Below are 22,973 nucleotides of genomic sequence, written 5' to 3'. Positions count from 1 at the left end.
ATCACCCAAATTTAAGTGAATATTTTTCATTGAGGAACAAATGTGCATTCTTGTCCATGTTGCCTGTTTGAATAATGAACCAGCAGCCACAGCTTAGTATGTAGTTTAGATAAATGAGAGCACATCGACCACAAAACCACACTCACCACAATGAAAATTGCCCCTGCAGATGTCACCATGCTGACAGACGATGAACCTCAACGTAGGCTGCTCACTTATTCTATTTTCAAATTATTTTGTAATCATCCTAAATCCTTACACATGATGACAATGCCACAACATTAAGAGGAAGGGGATTAGAGGGAGGGAGAACAGAACAAGGAAAAGAAGAGGCCACTGCTGTACTACACAGCAACAAGTTGGAGGAAATACTTTCATGTTAGATTTGATGTGATAATTCTTGTTTGATGTGAGAATACTGCATCGGGATTGGGGAAAAACCATCAAAAAATGCTTTTCCAAAAACCGTCATACACCACATACAATGAATATAATAGATTAGAGGAATCGAATGGAATGCACTAGAAGGATGACTCTTCTGATTCCAGGCAGGCTATAGAACCCTGGAAAGATAGTGTAGTAGTGTCCTGCAGCAGCATACCTGAGACTGCAGTTACACTGTGGCGCCTGGAGTCTCCCAGGTATGGGAGAGAGGGAGGGAGAGAGGGTTGAAGGGTTGCCCAGACTCCAAGACTTTCTCCTCTGTGTTGCGTCTCTGAAAATACATGACTTTCGTACAGCCCTTCAGGACAGACTGGCTGGCCCTAAGTCTTCACAGAGACAGAGGAGTCTGACTCCAACCCTGCCTGCCCAGCCAGTCTGGCAGTCTGTCTCTGTCGCTGCCTGGACCTTTATCCTGACCCAGATCACTATATGGCCCTGAGGGTGTGCATAGAGAGTCTAGACCATCATCACCTACTCTACCGTCCCCCCCCGTCCCCCCCCAGCTCTCACCTGACTGATCACCCTTTCAGATTAGGGACAGACAAGACCTCTTCTTCCATGCCAGGGAAAGTGACGACACAGGATGATGAAGCAGTCTAGTCGACCTGTCCCGGGGCCCTTTGTCTGACCATCACTCCATCCCCTCCAGTCATTCAGACATTGCAGACATGCATTGTGCCACATGCCAGAAATACTCCTCTTCCCATAGAATAGACCAACTCAAAGCTGAGTAGGAAAATGCCGGGGGGACTTCTGACTTGTTTTTGCCTTGTCTGCATATGAAGTCATTTCTCTTTCATTTCCATCTGTCTTTTGTGTAAATAAAATAACAGATTTGTTGCAATATCGATTCAGTTGAATCATATATTTTTTTGTTTAGACGTTCCTAGATATGTGGTAGCCTAAATGTGGCAAAAAATCAGTAGAATATAAAATGAAGAAAAAAAGCCCTGAGACAAAGTAAGCGATCAGAGTGGATTAGATGGACTTAACCATCCAATTAATAAGGTAAATCCCAGAAAAACATGTCAGCTTTGCTCTCTTCCAAAATTGGATGGGATTTATATGCTTCCAGGATATGTCTGTCAAGATTTGGTATTAAACTTAATCCCATCCAGTCACTATGTCTGGGCCATTGTGTTTTGTATGGTGAACCCTCTCTCCATTAATAAAAGAAAAGACCAGTTATTTTGAAGGGAAATATGAATACGATGATCAAATAAGGAACAAAAATATCAATTTGAATAAATGTATGCGAGAGAGGTTAACATAAATGTTAGTTTTCTCTGTTTTATTCTCTTATTTTGTGACTCATTAATTTGTCTGTCATGGAGAATTTAAGTTTCATATTTTCTCCCACTGTCTGCCTTGAAAAGGTCTGTCATCTGGGGCTTGAGGTACAGTTTGCCAAGAGGCCAATGGCCCCTTTATGACAATACAATCTGATGTCTGTCCCAACCAGCCCCCAAGTAATCCTGTCCTCCTAGGCGGCTTAGCCCTGCTCAGGCTTAAATTGCATATTTTGTTTTTATCAGGACGTCGCTGATAAATACTATCAGCAAGGTAGAAATTAAATATGTTGTGGGGGCGGGGTCGTCTATCTCGAGTTCCAAAAACAGACAGAGGTACAGGAATACCCCCGGTTCCTTGTTTCAGATCTGTGAACACAGGGGGAACAATGACACCTCTATCACAGGGGGTTCCCTTTTCCAATGTGTTAGTACCGAGACAATATGCAGTTTACAATTCACATCTTGTACAGTTCATGTGATTAGTGTTTTAATAATATTGATTAAAATAAATGTGAAAAAATGGGATGTTTACGACAGCACATTAATTACATTCAACATTTATACAAATACACGTGTGGACCTATATTACGTATTTACTTTTTAAATAACAATGGTTTCTCATTACATCCCATTTGTTACTGTTTTTGTCAATTCAATCACCATGATATGGTGTCTCCAACATTACAAAATGCTATTTATTCCAATGATGAATGAGAAACTACTAATAGCCTGTAGTTTCACATTGACTTTACATCCATACTGCTATCCTATGATCCCAGACAAGTCTGCTCTGGAATATGTGAAAAGCACTTGGACACTCTTACCATCTTACCTTCTGTGAGCGGTGCTCTCAGTGAGTGTACCCATTAAGCAACAGGTTCTCGTACTGTTCTAGAGGCATTCCCTGGGTTTTGGTTCATGTCCATGCAAATATGAATGTTACATTTGAAATGCATTAGATCCTACTCTATAAAGAGAGTAGAGAGGCAATATTTTGTATGAAATCACGTGCACAATAAAAAAGATTTATTGAATTATGAAAATATATATGACTTTTTTTTTAAACTGAAAAGTCTTATCTAATTGACTATTTTGCCACTATTCCTCTAAAGAGTGGTCAAACAAAAAATAATGGTAAAATGATTTTATTCTCCCTCTACTCAGACAGCATTGATCTCAGACAGAAGTCTATCAGTTGTAAGATGACATGTCCCATGGTCACCAGTACAATGGTGCTGTGTGTGTGGTGACGTGTCACATGTCTATGGAGAAGCCCTGGCTACCTGGATACGACAATTCTTCCTGTGGTCTAGTGCTCATGACTGTGGAGAATCTCTCCCTCTCACTGTCACACACACATTCGCTCGCTCTCTCTCTCTCTCTCTCTCTCTCTCCTATTGGGTCCTGGTATATGACCTGGTATGACCGTGTAAAGAGGTCGTCCCTCAGCATGGGGCCCAGTGAAGGGGTGACAAGCTGCTTGGCTCTAACACTTGCTTCTACCCTCTACCATGCTACCCTCCTACCTGTCATTTGTCATCGCAGGGGAAAAATAAGGATGAATGACACAACATGCTTCAGGTGACTGCTCTCTTTGCTATGTATCGAATGTGTCCTAAATGGCACCTATTCCCTACATAGTGCACTACCATGGGACCCTGGTCAAACGTAGTGCACTAAATGGTGAATAGGGTGCTATTTGGGATGTACCCTCTTTTACCTACGTTGACTTGTCACCAGCGTGAGAGGATTCACCCATCAGCCTACAGTGTTAACATCATTATTATCCCATTAGCCATACTTCAGACAATCCCTCATTTGAATATGATGTCAAATATTTTAAACATTTCAAGCATTTTATGTTGCTGGCTTTAGTCGTGGCATGAAATATATATATATACTGTGTTTTAATAGCTAACTTCGATGCAACTCTGGCTTCTAATCAATAACTTTGTAACTGTTAGTGTTAATCAGGTGGTTTTACATCAGTATGGAATTCAGGCATAATCCCCAACATGTGGCCGTCCCATTCGTCCCTAACCCAGGAAGTGGCCTCCTGATTGGTCTGATTGATAAATGAAGCTCTCCTTATGTTCTTGGGGGTCTGCAACAGTTCTGAGGGCCTCTATGGGGTCTGGACTATGTCCAGGAAACCTCTAACAGCTACTTATTAAGTAGTTAGACCCACTAGACGGCGAGAGGGCAGAGGGTGCAGAGACTGATGGTGGTGATCACCTGGGTTCGGGTTTGCCCCAGCATCCAGATCCCATTGGTCGGATTCTAGTCTTGTCTCTTCTCTTCTTCATTTTCTCTGTTTTCACAGCTTGGATGGGTTATTTACAGAGTTGTAATTATTAGTATTTTACACCTCTCCATGTCACCAATGTACTTTTATCCCTGTCCCTCTAGAGTACTTGCAGGTATTGTATGTTGTTGAGGGCGGTCTGCAGGCATCGAGTGAACGCAAGTAGTGTGTTTACCTCTAGATTTGTATGTTGCAAACAATATGTCAATTGTCAAAGTTTAACATATCAATTTGGATTCACCTCACAATTATGGTTATTTGCATTGTGGTGGTTAATGTTAAAAATAATAGGAAGTATGCAAGAGTAGGCATGCACAGAAGGAGCTTCTCCCAGCGCAGCAAGGTCATTACTGCTCAATAATTATTTCTTCTCCTTCATTGAGTTTCTGCGCCAAGATGCGCTGTGTGTGTCTTTAAGTGTGGAGAATAGAATTAACTTTCAGATTCATATTATCAAATCAAATTTTATTTGTCACATGCTGAATAAATTAGGTGATTTTTTAAAATTTAAGTAACACAATAAAATAACAATAGAGGCTTCATCAAATCAAATTTTATTAGCCACATACACATGGTTAGCAGATGTTAATTTGAGTGTAGCGAAATGTTTGTGCTACTAGTTACAACAGTGCAGTAATATCTAACAAGTAATCTAACAATTCCCCAACAACTACCTGACATGAGAAATGTAAGATATGTAAACACTATTAAAGTGGCATTGTTTAAAGTGACTAGTGATCCACTTATTTAAGTGTCCAGTGATTGGGTCTCAATACAGTATATACATGTGATATGAGTAATTTAGGAAATGTAACATTATTAAAGTCGCATTATTTAAAGTGGCATTTTTTAAAGTGACTAGAGATCCATTTATTAACGTGTCCAGTGATTGGGTCTCAGTGTAGGCAGCAGCCTATACAGGGGGTACCGGTACCTAGTCAATGTGCAGGTTAGCCAAGGTCATTTGTACATGTAGGTAGGGGTAAAGTGACTATGCATAGATAATAAACAGCAAGTAGCAGCAGTGTAAAAACAAAGGAGGGGGTCAATGTAAATAGTCCGGGTGGCCATTTGATTCATTATTCAGCAGTCTTATGACTTGGGGGTAGAAGCTTTGAAATTAGCCTTTTGGACTTAGACTTGGCGCTCCAGTACCTCTTGCCATGCGGTAGCAGAGAGAACAGTCCATGGCTTGGGTGACTGGAGTCTTTGAGAATATTTTGGTCCTTCCTCTGACACCGCCTAGTATGTAGGTCCTGGATGGCAGGAAGCTTGGTCCCAGTGATGTACTGGGCCATATGCACCACCCTCTGTAGCGTCATACTGTCGGATGCCGAGCAGTTGCCATACCAGGCGGTGATGCAACAAGTCAGGATGCTCTCGATGGGGCAGCTGTAGAACTTTTTGAGGATCTGGGGACCCATGCCAAATCTTTTCAGTCTCCTGAGGGGGAAAAAGTGTTGTCGTGCCCTCTTCATGACTGTCCTGGTGTGTTTGGACTATGATCATTTGTTGGTGATGTGGACCTCAAGGAACTTGAAACTCTCGACCCGCTCCACTGCAGCCCTGTAGATGTGAATGGGGGCGTGTTCGGCCCTCCTTTTCCTGTAGTCCACAATCAGTTCCTTTGTTTTTCTCACCTTGAGGGAGAGGTTGTTGTCCTGGCACCACACAGCCTGGTCTCTGACCTCCTCCCTATAAGCTGTCTCATTGTTGTCAGTGATCAGGCCTACCACTATTGTGTCATCAGTAAACTTAATGATGGGGTTGGAGTCGTGCTTGGCCACGCAGTCGTGGGTGAACAGGGAGTACAACGATGGGGACTAAGCTTGAATCCCCGAGGAGCCCCCTTGTTGAGGATCAGCATACCACCGGTGGGAGGCCCGTCAGGAAGTCCAGGATCCAGTTGCAGAGGGAGGTGTTTAGTCCCAGGATCCTTAGCATAGTAATGATCTTTGTGGGCGCTATGGTGTTGAACGCTGAGCTGTAGTCAATGAACAGCATTCTCACATAGGTGTTCCTTTTGTTCAGGTGGGAAAGGTCTGTGTGGAGTGCGATTTGAGATTGCATCATCTGTGGATCTGTTGGGGCAGTATGCGAATTGGAATAGGTCTAAGGTTTCTGGGATGATGGTGTTTATGTGAGCCTTTCAAAGCATTTCATGGCTACCGACGTGTGTGCTACGGGGCGGTAGTCATTTAGACAGGTTACCGTCGCTTTCTTGGACACAGGGACTATGGTGGTCTGCTTGAAACATGTAGGTATTACAGACTCAGTCAGGGAGAGGTTGAAAATGTCAGTGAAGACACTTGCCAGTTGGTCCACGCATGCTCTGTGTACACGTCCTGGTAATCGGTCTGACCCAGTGGCCTTGTGAATGTTGATCTGTTCAAAGGTCTTGCTCACATCGGCGACGGAGAGTGTGATCACACAGTCGTCCGGAACAGCTGGTGCTCTCATGCATGCTTCAGTGTTGCTTGCCTTGAAGCGAAGAAATAAAAGGCATTTCACTCGTCTGATATGCTCGCGTCACTGGGCAGCTTATGGCTGGGTTTCCGTTTGTAGTCTGTAACAGTTTTCAAGCCCTGCCAAATCCGACGAGCATAAGAGCCGGCGTAGTAGGGTTCAATCTTAATCCTGTATTGACACTTTCCCTGTTTGATGGTTCGTCTCAGGGCATAGCGGGATTTCTTACAAGCGTCCGGATTAGTGTCCCGCTCCTTGAAAGCGGAAGCTCTAGCCTTTAGCCTGGTGCGGATGTTACCTGTAATCCATGGCTTCTGGTTGGTATATGTACGTACGGTCACTGTGGGGACGACGTCGTCGATGCACTTATTGATGAAGCCTGTGACTGAAGTGGTATACTCCTCAATGCCATTGGATGAATCCCGGAACATATTTCAGTCTCTGCTAGCAAGTCCTGTAGCATAGCATCCGCGTCATCTGACCACTACTGCAATGAGTGGGTCTCTGGTACTTCCTGCTTTAGTTTTTGCTTGTAAGCAGGAATCAGGAGGATAGAATTATGGTCTGATTTGCCAAATGGATGGCGAGAGAGAGCTTTGTATGTGTCTCTGTGTGAAGTAAAGGTAGTCTACAGTTTTTTTTCCTCTGGTTGCACAGGTGACATTCTGATAGAAATTTGGTAAAACGGATTTAAATTTGCCTGCATTAAATTCCCCGACCACTAGGAGCACTGTTTCTGGATGACCATTTTCTTGTTTGCTTATGGCCTAATACAGCTCTTTGAGTGCTGTCTTAATGCCAGCATCGGTTTGTGGTGGTAAATAGACATCTACAAAATATATAGTGTGGTCTACAGCTATAGGGCGGCGCACAATTGGCCCAGCATCGTCCGGGTTTGGCCAGGGTAGGCTGTCATTGTAAATGAGAATTTGTTCTTAACTGACTTGCCTTGTTAAGTATAACATTGTTTAATCATGAGGTATTCTACCTCAGGCGAGCAATACCTCGAGAACTCCTTAATGTTCGACATCGTGCACCGACTGTAATTGACAAATAGACACACACAACCACCCCTCGTCTTACCAGACGTAGTTGTTCTGTCCTGCCGATGCACTGAAAACCCAGCCAACTGTATATTATCCATGTCGCCGTTCAGCCACGAATCGGTGAAACATAAGATATTAAAGTTGTTAATGTCCCGTTCGTAGAATAGTCTTGAACGGACATCATCCAGTTTATTCTCCAGTGATTGCACGTTGGCCAATAAAACGGATGGTAGAGGCGGGTTACTCACTCGCTGACGAATTCTCACAAGGCACCCCGATCTCCTCCCCCTGTATTACCTTATTTTCTTCACGCGAATTAAGGGGATTTGGGCCTGATCTCAGAGAAGCAGTATATCCTTCGCTTCGGACTCATTAAAGAAAAAGTCTTTGTCCAGTTCGAGGTGAGTAATCGCTGTTCTGATATCCATAATCTCTTTTCGTTCGTATGAGACGGTAGCATTAACATTATGTACAAAATAAGTCACAAACAATGCGAAAAAAACACACAAAATAGCACCGTTGGTTAGGAGACCGTAAAACTGCAGCCATCCTCTCTGACACCATTATAATATTCATATTATTATGACCTGCAATGTACAGCTATTAATGTTTATTTTTAAGGCTGAGAATTATGATTTCTCTCACACTGCAACCCAGTGAAGGTGGAAAGTTTATGATTAATTGTGTTGGCCAGATTGTGTGCACAGACATTAGTAACACTGAACCAACCCCTCCATCGCTGCAGAACCTACTACAGCCCACATAGACCTAAACTGTGGAAACGGCTCTGTCTGGTTTCTCAGATTGATAACAGAGGGGGAGTACCAAGCCCCACTTGTGTGCATGAAAGTCCAGGGTAAGAAACCAAGAATCATTTTTTGAATATGGCCGAAGGCGAAGCTTAAACGGCTCAGCCAATGACAAGCGTTTAGGCAGGCCCGAGCACCCTGGGTAGACTGCAGCTGAAACACTAGGAGATGGAAGGAAAGTGGTTATTTGTCATTAAGACTTTTCAAAGAAAGGAGAATGCCAAGGGTCCAATTTATGCTTATTATAATTGTTTTCTTCCCACTCTGAAAATAAGTCTTGACTCAGGCTACTTCTCTCATTGTTTAACTGAATGCTAACAAATACACAATTGGAGGTTAGATGTTCAATGTTTTTGTATATTTGACAAAAAGTACATCAAAAGGGCAAATTCTAAACTGATTTAGAAAATAAGATATCAATCATATTCTCCAAAACAAACACATTTTATTTTTATTATACCTTAATAGGCCTATGAAAGGCTTGCCTTTGTTAACTGTAGTTAAATCGACTGAGCAGAGTCCCATTTGGAAGAGCTTCATTTATTTGGGCACATTATTTCTTTAATTTTTCTCATGCTGTTGTACTGTATACCTGGCAGCTGTTGTCCTTTACGCTAGTCATCTATTCTGGCTTTAAATGAATGCTGGTGTTGAGTTCTGTAATACAGTGTGTGTGTGGGGGGCTTATTCTGTCTGTCTGCCAGGTAATCGTTTGTTTTGGCTTCCGAGGCTGTGTGAAACATGTTCTATTAAACCATTTGGAATCAAACATTTTACTTTTTGAATGGGATGTTATAAAATTATTTTTGGGCAAATAAAGTTGCGTGAGACCAAGTGGTCGAAGTTGTGGAAATTGTTCTGCTTAGCGGTTGAATCCATTTGAATTTAAAATATTAAAATGCCAATTCTGATATTGTGTAATTGAGGGCACTATGTTGTTGAATGCTGAGCTGTAGTCAATGAATAGCATTCTCACATTTTGTCCAGGTGGGAGAGGGCAGTGTGAAGTGCAATAGAGATTGCATCATCTGTGGATCTGTTAGGGCAGTATGCAAATTTAAATGGGTGTAGGGTTTCTGGGATAATAGTGTTGATGTGAGTCATGACCAGCCTTTCAAAGCATTTCATGGCTACAGACGTGTGTCCTACGGGTCGGTAGTCATTTAGGCAGGTTGCCTTAGTATTCTATGGTGTTCTGCTTAAAACATGTTGGTATTACAGACTCGGACAGGAAGAGGTTGAAAATGTCAGTGAAGACACTTGCCAGTTGGTCAGCACATGCTCGCAGTACACGTGCTGGTAATCCGTCTGGCCCTGTGGCCTTGTGAATGTTGACCTGTTTAAATCTCTTACTCACATCGGCTGTGGAGAGCGTGATCACAGTCTTCCGGAACAACTGGAGCTCTCATTTATGTTTCAGTGTTATTTGCCTCGAAGCGAGCATAGAAGTAGTTTAGCTCGTCTCGTAGGCTCGTGTTACTGGGAAGCTCTCAGCTGTGCTTCCCTTTTGTAGTTTGTAACGGTTAGCAAGCTCTGCCACATCCAACGAGCATCAGAGCCGGTGTAGTACGATTTGATATTAATCCTGTATTGACACTTTGCCTGTTTGACGGTTCATCTGAGGGCGATACGGGATTTCTTATAAACTTCCGGGTTAGAGTCCCGCTCCTTGAAGAGGCAGCTCTAGCCGTTAGCTGATGTGGTGTACTCCTCAATAGGGCAGGGGAGGAATCCCGGAACATATTCCAGTCTGTGTTAGCAAAACAGTCCTGTAACAGAGTGGCATTTTCTCTAGTGTCCAAGCTCTTATCTCTCTCTCTCTCTCACACACGCACACGCACACACACACACACACACACACACACACACACACACACACACACACACACACACACACACACACACACACACACACACACACACACACACACACACACACACACACGTCCACTTATATCCTTATTGGCCTCTATGATGTTGACCCTCTCTTGATTGTATACCCCAGGCAGTTCTGCAGCTGGCTGTCTGGGGAGCTGGGACTGTGTCTGTCGGGGCTTGGAGGAGATAGCGTGACCAGTCTGGTCCAAAAGACACACTCCCAGCACTGTGCTTCACTTGTTTCCAAGGCGGAGCAGAAGGCAGAGGAACAAGCCTAGACTTTCATTTGGGGTGTTTGTACAAATATGTCCTTTCTGCCCCCTGGGCAGGGCAGCTCCTCTTAGCTGGCTGTAGAGGGACGAGGAGGAAGGTCCTGTAGAACACCATGCCTGCTTCCCAAATGGCAGCCTATTCTTTATATAGTGCACTACTACCCTATGGGCCCTTGTCATATAGTGTGTCATTTGGGATGCATCCTAGGCCCTACATGGGGGTCAAGGGGGAAATTGATGACACTTCCATCCATCCATGACATCAGACGTTTTGTTTTGACATTGATGGGCTTTCTGTGTGTGTGAATGAATGAATTATATTTGATTTCCGTTACAAATCGCCAGTTGGAAACCCCATCTCTTATGATTTGACACAAACAAACAGTACAATGATTCACAGTGATAATTCCTGCGGGGGTTCTGCACCACCCTATATGAGTGTAAAGCACTTCATGCTGTGTTTTTGTTAGCTACAGTTGCTCTCCTCGTAGTTCTATTAATTGTGCAGTGATATTTAAAAGGTAGTTCTGATTGAATGCAGTTTCCGAGCTTGCTTTGACGTAGTCATGAATACAACAGGCTTGACGATTGTGTGCTAGATAGAATTGGTGACATTTAGTAACTACAGCATAATGCTCCTGAGTTGTCAGTTTATGACAAACCTTAGCTCTTTATTGACCATGTCCATAGTTGTTATTGACATATAAACTTCATTCTAGTCTAGAATTAGAGTGTATGTGGTCTAAAAGTAGAAATAGTCTCACTTTATTTCCTGGAACATCCATAAACACAAATATTTGTGTTTACTTTATATGAGTGTGGTAACCGTCTTAGAGAGTGTTTTATGGACCTGTGACTATGACTCATAGTTTCTCTGTTAAGTGTTTATTTGTAGGCAACATCGTGTTGTTTTGTGTATAATGACCCACAACAACAGCAAACAAAGAAAGGAAAAGGGAACTGTACTGAGCAAAATTATTGACGCAACATGTAAAGTGTTGGTTCCATGTTTCATGAGCTGAAATGAAAGATCCCAGAAATGTTCCATACGTACAAAAAGTTTATTTCTCTCAAATGTTGTGCAAAGAAATTGTTATTACATCCCTGTTCTTGAGCATTTCTCTTTTGCCAAGATACTGTAATCCATCCACCTGACAGGTGTGGCATATCACGAAGCTGATTAAACAGCATGATCATTACACAGTTGCACCTTGTGCTGATGACAATAAAAGGCCACTCTAAAATGTGTGGTTTTGTCACACAACACAATGCCACAGATGTCTCATGTTTTAAGGGAGCTTGTAATTAACATACTAACTCCAGGAATGTTCACCAGAGCCTGTTGCCAGAGAATTGAATAAGCCACCTCCAACATAGTTTTAGTGAATTTGGCAGTACTGTATGTCCAACCGGCCTCACAACTGCAGACCACGTGTAACCATGCCAGCCCAGGACCTCCCCATCAGGCTTCACAACCGCAGACCACGTGTAACCACACCAGCCCAGGACCTCCCCATCAGGCCTCACAACTGCAGACCACGTGTAACCACGCCAGCCCAGGACCTCCCCATCAGGCTTCACAACTGCAGACCACGTGTAACCACGCCAGCCCAGGACCTCCCCATCAGGCCTCACAACTGCAGACCACGTGTAACCACGCCAGCCCAGGACCTCCCCATCAGGCTTCACAACTGCAGACCACGTGTAACCACGCCAGCCCAGGACCTCCCCATCAGGCCTCACAACTGCAGACCACGTGTAACCACGCCAGCCCAGGACGTCCCCATCAGGCTTCACAACTGCAGACCACGTGTAACCACGCCAACCCAGGACCTCCCCATCAGGCCTCACAAATGCAGACCACGTGTAACCACGCCAGCCCAGGACCTCCCCATCAGGCTTCACAAATGCAGACCACGTGTAACCACGCCAGCCCAGGACCTCCCCATCAGGCCTCACAACTGCAGACCACGTGTAACCACGCCAGCCCAGGACCTCCCCATCAGGCCTCACAACTGCAGACCACGTGTAACCACGCCAGCCCAGGACCTCCCCATCAGGCCTCACAACTGCAGACCACGTGTAACCACGCCAGCCCAGGACCTCCCCATCAGGCCTCACAACTGCAGACCACGTGTAACCACGCCAGCCCAGGACCTCCCCATCAGGCCTCACAACTGCAGACCACGTGTAACCACGCCAGCCCAGGACCTCCCCATCAGGCCTCACAACTGCAGACCACGTGTAACCACGCCAGCCCAGGACCTCCCCATCAGGCCTCACAACTGCAGACCACGTGTAACCACGCCAGCCCAGGACCTCCCCATCAGGCCTCACAACTGCAGACCACGTGTAACCACGCCAGCCCAGGACCTCCCCATCAGGCCTCACAACTGCAGACCACGTGTAACCACGCCAGCCCAGGACCTCCCCATCAGGCTTCTTCACATGTGGGATCATCTGAGACCAGCCACCCAAACGCTGATGAAACTGAGGAGTATTTCTGTCTGTAATAAAATGCTTTAGTGGGGAAAAACTCATTCTGATTGGCTGCGCCCACCCATGGCTGTGCCCCTGAAATCCATAGATTAGGCCCTAATGAATTTATTTCAATTGACTGATTTCTTTACGTGAACTGTAACTTAGTGAAATCATTGAGATTGTTGCATGTTGCGTTTATATTTTTCTTTAGTATATTTTCAACGTCCTGGGCACAAGCAGACAGAGGCGCAGAGAGACACTGTGGAAGACAAAAAGTGGAGTGCCTCTTTTTCTCAGCTTAGACAGAGAGCCACAAGAGAAAAGCAGTAGTCTATGTTTTGTTAAGTGTGTCCATACAATCATCTCCTTCCGTAGGGGCAGTACTACGGCCATTACTGGGATAGTTGACTTGGTGAGGCAGAGGGGAAAGGGAAGGGGGGGTAGTTGTTGTGAGGGGTGAGACAGTCCGGAGAGTGGTAGTAGTAGTCGTGAGAGGGGAGAGGGGTAGTAGTAGTCGTGAGAGGGGAGAGGGGTAGTAGTAGTCGTGAGAGGGGAGAGGGGTAGTAGTAGTCGTGAGGGGTGAGAGAGAGGGGGAGTAGTAGTCGTGAGAGGGGAGAGGGGTAGTAGTAGTCGTGAGGGGTGAGAGAGAGGGGGAGTAGTAGTCGTGAGAGGGGAGAGGGGTAGTAGTAGTCGTGAGATGGGAGTGGGGTAGTAGTAGTCGTGAGAGGGGAGAGGGGTAGTAGTAGTCGTGAGAGGGGAAGTAGTAGAGGGGGGAGAGGGAGAGGGGTAGTAGTAGTCGTGAGAGGGGAGAGGGTAGTAGTAGTCGTGAGGGGTGAGAGAGAGGGGAGAGGGGTAGTAGTAGTCGTGAGGGGTGAGAGAGAGGGGAGAGGGGTAGTAGTAGTCGTGAGGGGTGAGAGAGGGGGAGTAATAGTCGTGAGAGGGGAGAGAGAGGGAGAGGGGTAGTAGTAGTCGTGAGGGGTGAGAGAGAGGGGAGTAGTAGTCGTGAGAGGGGAGAGGGGTAGTAGTAGTCGTGAGGGGTGAGAGAGAGGGAGAGGGGTAGTAGTAGTCGTGAGGGGTGAGAGAGAGGGGAGAGGGGTAGTAGTAGTCGTGAGGGGTGAGAGAGAGGGGAGTAGTAGTCGTGAGAGGGAGAGGGGTAGTAGTAGTCGTGAGAGGGGAGAGGGGTAGTAGTAGTCGTGAGAGGGGAGAGGGGTAGTAGTAGTCGTGAGGGGTGAGAGAGGGGAGAGGGGTAGTAGTAGTCGTGAGAGGGGAGAGGGGTAGTAGTAGTCGTGAGAGGTAAGAGAGAGGGAGAGGGGTAGTAGTAGTCGTGAGAGGGAGAGGGGTAGTAGTAGTCGTGAGGGGTGAGAGAGAGGGAGAGGGGTAGTAGTAGTCGTGAGAGGGGAGAGGGGTAGTAGTAGTCGTGAGAGGTAAGAGAGGGAGAGGGGTAGTAGTAGTTGTGAGAGGGGAGAGGGGTAGTAGTAGTCGTGAGGGGAGAGGGGTAGTAGTAGTCGTGAGAGGGAGAGGGGTAGTAGTAGTCGTGAGAGGGGAGAGGGGTAGTAGTAGTCGTGAGAGGTAAGAGAGGGGGAGAGGGGTAGTAGTAGTCGTGAGAGGGGAGAGGGGTAGTAGTAGTCGTGAGAGGGGAGAGGGGTAGTAGTAGTCGTGAGAGGGGAGAGGGGTAGTAGTAGTCGTGAGGGGTGAGAGAGAGGGAGAGGGGTAGTAGTAGTCGTGAGGGGTGAGAGAGAGGGAGAGGGGTAGTAGTAGTCGTGAGAGGGGAGAGGGGTAGTAGTAGTCGTGAGGGGTGAGAGAGAGGGAGAGGGGTAGTAGTAGTCGTGAGAGGGGAGAGGGGTAGTAGTAGTCGTGAGGTGTGAGAGAGAGGGAGAGGGGTAGTAGTAGTCGTGAGAGGGAGAGGGGTAGTAGTAGTCATGAGGGGTGAGAGAGAGGGGAGAGGGGTAGTAGTAGTCGTGAGGTGTGAGAGAGAGGGGAGAGGGGTAGTAGTAGTCGTGAGAGGGGAGAGGGGTAGTAGTAGTCGTGAGAGGGGGAGAGGGTAGTAGTAGTCGTGAGAGGGAGAGGGGTAGTAGTAGTCGTGAGGGGTGAGAGAGAGGGGGAGTAGTAGTCGTGAGAGGGGAGAGGGGTAGTAGTAGTCGTGAGGGTGAGAGAGAGGGGGAGTAGTAGTCGTGAGAGGGAGAGGGGTAGTAGTAGTCGTGAGATGGGAGTGGGGTAGTAGTAGTCGTGAGAGGAGAGAGGGGTAGTAGTAGTCGTGAGAGGGAGAGGGGTAGTAGTAGTCGTGAGGGGTAAGAGAGAGGGGAGAGGGGTAGTAGTAGTCGTGAGAGGAGAGGGGTAGTAGTAGTCGTGAGGGGTGAGAGAGAGGGAGAGGGTAGTAGTAGTCGTGAGGGGTGAGAGAGAGGGGAGAGGGGTAGTAGTAGTCATGAGGGGTGAGAGAGAGGGGAGTAGTAGTCGTGAGGGGTGAGAGAGGGGGAGTAATAGTCGTGAGAGGGAGAGAGAGGGAGAGGGGTAGTAGTAGTCGTGAGGGGTGAGAGAGAGGGGGAGTAGTAGTCGTGAGAGGGGAGAGGGGTAGTAGTAGTCGTGAGGGGTGAGAGAGAGGGGAGAGGGGTAGTAGTAGTCGTGAGGGGTGAGAGAGAGGGAGAGGGGTAGTAGTAGTCGTGAGGGGTGAGAGAGAGGGGGAGTAGTAGTCGTGAGAGGGAGAGGGGTAGTAGTAGTCGTGAGAGGGGAGAGGGGTAGTAGTAGTCGTGAGAGGTAAGAGAGAGGGAGAGGGGTAGTAGTAGTCGTGAGAGGGGAGAGGGGTAGTAGTAGTCGTGAGAGGGGAGAGGGGTAGTAGTAGTCGTGAGGGGTGAGAGAGGGGAGAGGGGTAGTAGTAGTCGTGAGGGTGAGAGAGAGGGGAGAGGGGTAGTAGTAGTCGTGAGAGGGGAGAGGGGTAGTAGTAGTCGTGAGGGGTGAGAGAGAGGGGAGAGGGGTAGTAGTAGTCGTGAGGTGTGAGAGAGAGGGAGAGCGGTAGTAGTAGTCGTGAGAGGGAGAGGGGTAGTAGTAGTCATGAGGGGTGAGAGAGAGGGGAGAGGGGTAGTAGTAGTCGTGAGGTGTGAGAGAGAGGGAGAGGGGTAGTAGTAGTCGTGAGAGGGGAGAGGGGTAGTAGTAGTCGTGAGAGGGGAGAGGGGTAGTAGTAGTCGTGAGAGGGGAGAGGGGTAGTAGTAGTCGTGAGAGGTAAGAGAGGGAGAGGGGTAGTAGTAGTCGTGAGAGGGGAGAGGGGTAGTAGTAGTCGTGAGGGGTGAGAGAGAGGGGAGAGGGGTAGTAGTAGTCGTGAGAGGGGAGAGGGTAGTAGTAGTCGTGAGAGGTAAGAGAGGTAAGAGAGGGAGAGGGGTAGTAGTAGTCGTGAGAGGGGAGAGGGGTAGTAGTAGTCGTGAGAGGGGAGAGGGGTAGTAGTAGTCGTGAGAGGGGAGAGGGGTAGTAGTAGTCGTGAGGGGTGAGAGAGAGGGAGAGCGGTAGTAGTAGTCGTGAGGGGTGAGAGAGAGGGAGAGGGCTAGTAGTATTCGTGAGGGGTGAGACAGTCCGGAGAGGGGTAGTAGTAGTCATGAGAGGGGAGAGGGGTAGTAGTAGTCGTGAGGGGTGAGAGAGAGGGAGAGGGGTAGTAGTAGTCATAAGAGGGGAGAGTAGTAGTCGTGAGGGGTGAGAGAGAGGGAGAGGGGTAGTAGTAGTCGTGAGGGGTGAGAGAGAGGGGAGAGGGGTAGTAGTAGTCGTGAGAGGGGAGAGGGGTAGTAGTAGTCGTGAGAGGTAAGAGAGGTAAGAGAGGGGAGAGGGGTAGTAGTAGTCGTGAGAGGGGAGAGGGGTAGTAGTAGTCGTGAGAGGGAGAGGGGTAGTAGTAGTCGTGAGAGGGGAGAGGGGTAGTAGTAGTCGTGAGGGGTGAGAGAGAGGGGAGAGCGGTAGTAGTAGTCGTGAGGGGTGAGAGAGAGGGGAGAGGGGTAGTAGTAGTCATGAGAGGGGAGAGGGGTAGTAGTAGTCGTGAGGGGTGAGAGAGAGGGGAGAGGGGTAGTAGTAGTCATGAGAGGGGAGAGTAGTAGTCGTGAGGGGTGAGAGAGAGGGAGAGGGGTAGTAGTAGTCGTGAGGGGTGAGAGAGAGGGGAGAGGGGTAGTAGTAGTCGTGAGAGGGGAGAGGGGTAGTAGTAGTCGTGAGAGGGAGAGGGGTAAGAGAGGGGAGAGGGTAGTAGTAGTCGTGAGAGGGAGAGGGGTAGTAGTAGTCGTGAGAGGGGAGAGGGGTAGTAGTAGTCGTGAGAGGGGGAGAGGGGTAGTAGTAGTCGTGAGGGGGTGAGAGAGAGGGAGAGGGTAGTAGTAGTCGTGAGGGGTGAGAGAGAGGAGAGGGTAGTAGTAGTCATGAGAGGGGAGAGTAGTAGTCGTGAGAGGGAGAGGGGTAGTAGTAGTCGTGAGGGGTGAGAGAGAGGGGAGGGGTAGTAGTAGTCATGAGAGGGGAGAGGGGTAGTAGTAGTCGTGAGGGGTGAGAGATAGGGAGAGGGGTAGTAGTAGTCGTGAGGGGTGAGAGAGAGGGAGAGGGGTAGTAGTAGTCGTGAGAGGGGAGAGGGGTAGTAGTAGTCGTGAGAGGAGAGGGGTAGTAGTAGTCGTGAGAGGGGAGAGGGGTAGTAGTAGTCGTGAGGGGTGAGAGAGAGGGGAGAGGGTAGTAGTAGTCGTGAGGGGTGAGAGAGAGGGGAGAGGGTAGTAGTAGTCATGAGAGGGGAGAGTAGTAGTCGTGAGGGTGAGAGAGAGGGAGAGGGGTAGTAGTAGTCATGAGAGGGAGAGTAGTAGTCGTGAGAGGGGAGAGGGGTAGTAGTAGTCGTGAGGGGTGAGAGAGAGGGAGAGGGGTAGTAGTAGTCATGAGAGGGGAGAGGGGTAGTAGTAGTCGTGAGGGGTGAGAGATAGGGGAGAGGGGTAGTAGTAGTCGTGAGGGGTGAGAGAGAGGGAGAGGGGTAGTAGTAGTCGTGAGAGGGGAGAGGGGTAGTAGTAGTCGTGAGAGGGAGAGGGGTAGTAGTAGTCGTGAGAGGGGAGAGGGTAGTAGTAGTCGTGAGGGTGAGAGAGAGGGGGAGTAGTAGTCGTGAGAGGGGAGAGGGGTAGTAGTAGTCGTGAGGGGTGAGAGAGAGGGGGAGTAGTAGTCGTGAGAGGGGAGAGGGGTAGTAGTAGTCGTGAGATGGGAGTGGGGTAGTAGTAGTCGTGAGAGGGGAGAGGGGTAGTAGTAGTCGTGAGAGGGAGAGGGGGTAGTAGTAGTCGTGAGGGGTAAGAGAGAGGGGAGAGGGGTCGTGAGGGGGAGAGTAGTAGTCGTGAGGGGTGAGAGGAGGGGAGAGGGGTAGTAGTAGTCGTGAGAGAGAGGGGAGGGGTGAGAGAGAGGAGAGGGGTAGTAGTAGTCGTGAGAGGGGTGAGGGGGTGAGAGAGAGGGGAGAGGGGTAGTAGTAGTCATGAGGGGTGAGAGAGGGAGTAGTAGTCGTGAGAGAGAGGGGAGTAATAGTCGTGAGGGAGAGAGAGGGAGAGGGGTAGTAGTAGTCGTGAGGGGTGAGAGAGAGAGGGAGTAGTAGAGAGGGGAGAGGGTAGTAGTAGTCGTGAGGGGTGAGAGAGAGGGGAGAGGGGTAGTAGTAGTCGTGAGGGGTGAGAGAGGGAGAGGGGTAGTAGTAGTCGTGAGGGGTGAGAGAGGGGGAGTAGTAGTCGGAGAGGGAGAGGGGTAGTAGTAGTCGTGAGAGGAGAGGGGTAGTAGTAGTCGTGAGAGGTAAGAGAGGGGAGAGGGGTAGTAGTCGTGAGGGAGAGGGGTAGTAGTAGTCGTGAGAGGGGAGAGGGGTAGTAGTAGTCGTGAGGGGTGAGAGAGAGGGGAGAGGGGTAGTAGTAGTCGTGAGGGGTGAGAGAGAGGGGAGAGGGGTAGTAGTAGTCGTGAGAGGGGAGAGGGGTAGTAGTAGTCGTGAGGGTGAGAGAGGGAGAGGGGTAGTAGTAGTCGTGAGGTGTGAGAGAGAGGGAGAGGGGTAGTAGTAGTCGTGAGAGGGGAGAGGGGTAGTAGTAGTCATGAGGGGTGAGAGAGAGGGGAGAGGGGTAGAGAGGGAGAGAGGGTAGTAGTAGTCGTGAGAGGAGGGGAGGAGAGGGGTAGTAGTAGTCGTGAGAGGAGAGGGGTAGTAGAGAGGGGAGAGGGGTAGTAGTAGTCGTGAGAGGGGAGAGGGGTAGTAGTAGTCGTGAGAGGTAAGAGAGGGGAGAGGGGTGAGTAGTAGTCGTGAGGGGAGAGGGGTAGTAGTAGTCGTGAGAGGGGTGAGAGAGGGAGAGAGGGGTAGTCGTGAGAGGGGAGAGGGGTAAGAGTCGTGAGAGGGAGAGGGGTAGTAGTAGTCGTGAGAGGGGAGAGGGGTAGTAGTAGTCGTGAGAGGGGAGAGGGGTAGTAGTAGTCGTGAGAGGGGAGAGGGGTAGTAGTAGTCGTGAGGGGTGAGAGAGAGGGGAGAGAGCGGTAGTAGTAGTCGTGAGGGGTGAGAGAGAGGGGAGAGGGCTAGTAGTATTCGTGAGGGGTGAGACAGTCCGGAGAGGGGTAGTAGTAGTCATGAGAGGGGAGAGGGGTAGTAGTAGTCGTGAGGGGTGAGAGAGAGGGGAGAGGGGTAGTAGTAGTCATAAGAGGGGAGAGTAGTAGTCGTGAGGGGTGAGAGAGAGGGGAGAGGGGTAGTAGTAGTCGTGAGGGTGAGAGAGAGGGGGAGAGGGTAGTAGTAGTCGTGAGAGGGGAGAGGGGTAGTAGTAGTCGTGAGAGGTAAGAGAGGTAAGAGAGGGGAGAGGGGTAGTAGTAAGAGAGGGGAGAGGGGTAGTAGTAGTCGTGAGAGGGAGAGGGGTAGTAGTAGTCGTGAGAGGGGAGAGGGGTAGTAGTAGTCGTGAGGGGTGAGAGAGAGGGGAGAGCGGTAGTAGTAGTCGTGAGGGTGAGAGAGAGGGAGAGGGGTAGTAGTAGTCATGAGAGGGGAGAGGGGTAGTAGTAGTCGTGAGGGGTGAGAGAGAGGGAGAGGGGTAGTAGTAGTCATGAGAGGGGAGTAGTAGTCGTGAGGGGTGAGAGAGAGGGGAGAGGGGTAGTAGTAGTCGTGAGGGGAGAGAGAGGGGAGAGGGGTAGTAGTAGTCGTGAGAGGGAGAGGGGTAGTAGTAGTCGTGAGAGGGGAGAGGGGTAAGAGAGGGGAGAGGGGTAGTAGTAGTCGTGAGAGGGGAGAGGGGTAGTAGTAGTCGTGAGAGGGGAGAGGGGTAGTAGTAGTCGTGAGAGGGGAGAGGGTAGTAGTAGTCGTGAGGGGTGAGAGAGAGGGGAGAGGGTAGTAGTAGTCGTGAGGGGTGAGAGAGGGGAGAGGGTAGTAGTAGTCATGAGAGGGAGAGTAGTAGTCGTGAGAGGGAGAGGGGTAGTAGTAGTCGTGAGGGGTGAGAGAGAGGGGAGAGGGGTAGTAGTAGTCATGAGAGGGGAGAGGGGTAGTAGTAGTCGTGAGGGGTGAGAGATAGGGGAGAGGGGTAGTAGTAGTCGTGAGGGGTGAGAGAGAGGGAGAGGGGTAGTAGTAGTCGTGAGAGGGGAGAGGGGTAGTAGTAGTCGTGAGAGGGGAGAGGGGTAGTAGTAGTCGTGAGAGGGGAGAGGGGTAGTAGTAGTCGTGAGGGGTGAGAGAGAGGGGAGAGGGTAGTAGTAGTCGTGAGGGGTGAGAGAGAGGGGAGAGGGTAGTAGTAGTCATGAGAGGGGAGAGTAGTAGTCGTGAGGGGTGAGAGAGAGGGAGAGGGGTAGTAGTAGTCATGAGAGGGGAGAGTAGTAGTCGTGAGAGGGGAGAGGGGTAGTAGTAGTCGTGAGGGGTGAGAGAGAGGGAGAGGGGTAGTAGTAGTCATGAGAGGGGAGAGGGGTAGTAGTAGTCGTGAGGGGTGAGAGATAGGGGAGAGGGGTAGTAGTAGTCGTGAGGGGTGAGAGAGAGGGGAGAGGGGTAGTAGTAGTCGTGAGAGGGGAGAGGGTAGTAGTAGTCGTGAGAGGGGAGAGGGGTAGTAGTAGTCGTGAGAGGGGAGAGGGGTAGTAGTAGTCGTGAGGGGTGAGAGAGAGGAGAGGGTAGTAGTAGTCGTGAGGGTGAGAGAGAGGGGAGAGGGTAGTAGTAGTCATGAGAGGGAGAGTAGTAGTCGTGAGAGGGGAGAGGGGTAGTAGTAGTCGTGAGGGGTGAGAGAGAGGGGAGAGGGGTAGTAGTAGTCATGAGAGGGGAGAGGGGTAGTAGTAGTCGTGAGGGGTGAGAGATAGGGGAGAGGGGTAGTAGTAGTCGTGAGGGGTGAGAGAGAGGGGAGAGGGGTAGTAGTAGTCGTGAGAGGGGAGAGGGGTAGTAGTAGTCGTGAGAGGGGAGAGGGGTAGTAGTAGTCGTGAGAGGGAGAGGGGTAGTAGTAGTCGTGAGAGGTAAGAGAGGGGAGAGGGGTAGTAGTAGTCGTGAGAGGGGAGAGGGGTAGTAGTAGTCGTGAGGGGTGAGAGAGAGGGGAGAGGGGTAGTAGTAGTCGTGAGAGGGGAGAGGGGTAGTAGTAGTCGTGAGAGGTAAGAGAGGTAAGAGAGGGGAGAGGGGTAGTAGTAGTCGTGAGAGGGGAGAGGGGGTAGTAGTAGTCGTGAGAGGGGAGAGGGGTAGTAGTAGTCGTGAGAGGGGAGAGGGGTAGTAGTAGTCGTGAGGGGTGAGAGAGAGGGGAGAGCGGTAGTAGTAGTCGTGAGGGGTGAGAGAGAGGGGAGAGGGCTAGTAGTATTCGTGAGGGGTGAGACAGTCCGGAGAGGGGTAGTAGTAGTCATGAGAGGGGAGAGGGGTAGTAGTAGTCGTGAGGGGTGAGAGAGAGAGGGAGAGGGGTAGTAGTAGTCGTGAGGGGTGAGAGAGAGGGGAGAGGGGTAGTAGTAGTCGTGAGAGGGGAGAGGGGTAGTAGTAGTCGTGAGAGGGGAGAGTAGTAGTCGTGAGGGGTGAGAGAGAGGGAGAGGGGTAGTAGTAGTCGTGAGGGGTGAGAGAGAGGGAGAGGGGTAGTAGTAGTCGTGAGAGGGGAGAGGGGTAGTAGTAGTCGTGAGAGGTAAGAGAGGTAAGAGAGGGAGAGGGGTAGTAGTAGTCGTGAGAGGGGAGAGGGGTAGTAGTAGTCGTGAGAGGGGAGAGGGGTAGTAGTAGTCGTGAGAGGGGAGAGGGGTAGTAGTAGTCGTGAGGGGTGAGAGAGAGGGGAGAGCGGTAGTAGTAGTCGTGAGGGGTGAGAGAGAGGGAGAGGGGTAGTAGTAGTCGTGAGGGGTGAGAGAGAGGGGAGAGGGCTAGTAGTATTCGTGAGGGGTGAGACAGTCCGGAGAGGGGTAGTAGTAGTCATGAGAGGGGAGAGGGGTAGTAGTAGTCGTGAGGGGTGAGAGAGAGGGGAGAGGGGTAGTAGTAGTCGTGAGGGGTGAGAGAGAGGGGAGAGGGGTAGTAGTAGTCGTGAGGGGTGAGAGAGAGGGGAGAGGGGTAGTAGTAGTCGTGAGGGGTGAGAGAGAGGGGAGAGGGGTAGTAGTAGTCGTGAGGGGTGAGAGAGAGGGGAGAGGGGTAGTAGTAGTCGTGAGGGGTGAGAGAGAGGGGAGAGGGGTAGTAGTAGTCGTGAGGGGTGAGAGAGAGGGGAGAGGGGTAGTAGTAGTCGTGAGGGGTGAGAGAGAGGGAGAGGGGTAGTAGTAGTCGTGAGGGGTGAGAGAGAGGGGAGAGGGGTAGTAGTAGTCATGAGAGGGGAGAGGGGTAGTAGTAGTGAGAGGGGAGAGAGGTAGTCGTGAGAGGGGAGAGGGGTAGTAGTAGTCGTGAGAGGGGAGAGGGTAGTAGTAGTCGTGAGGGGTGAGAGAGAGGGGAGAGGGTAGTAGTAGTCGTGGAGGGGTGAGAGAGAGGGGAGAGGGTAGTAGTAGTCATGAGAGGGGAGAGTAGTAGTCGTGAGAGGGGAGAGGGGTAGTAGTAGTCGTGAGGGTGAGAGAGAGGGAGAGGGGTAGTAGTAGTCATGAGAGGGGAGAGGGGTAGTAGTAGTCGT

Source organism: Oncorhynchus gorbuscha, linkage group LG24 (genome assembly GCF_021184085.1).
Source record: "Oncorhynchus gorbuscha isolate QuinsamMale2020 ecotype Even-year linkage group LG24, OgorEven_v1.0, whole genome shotgun sequence".
In the NCBI taxonomy this organism is placed as follows: domain Eukaryota; kingdom Metazoa; phylum Chordata; class Actinopteri; order Salmoniformes; family Salmonidae; genus Oncorhynchus; species Oncorhynchus gorbuscha.
The sequence above is the reverse complement of the archived record's forward strand: the minus strand, read 5'-3'. Positions refer to the sequence as shown.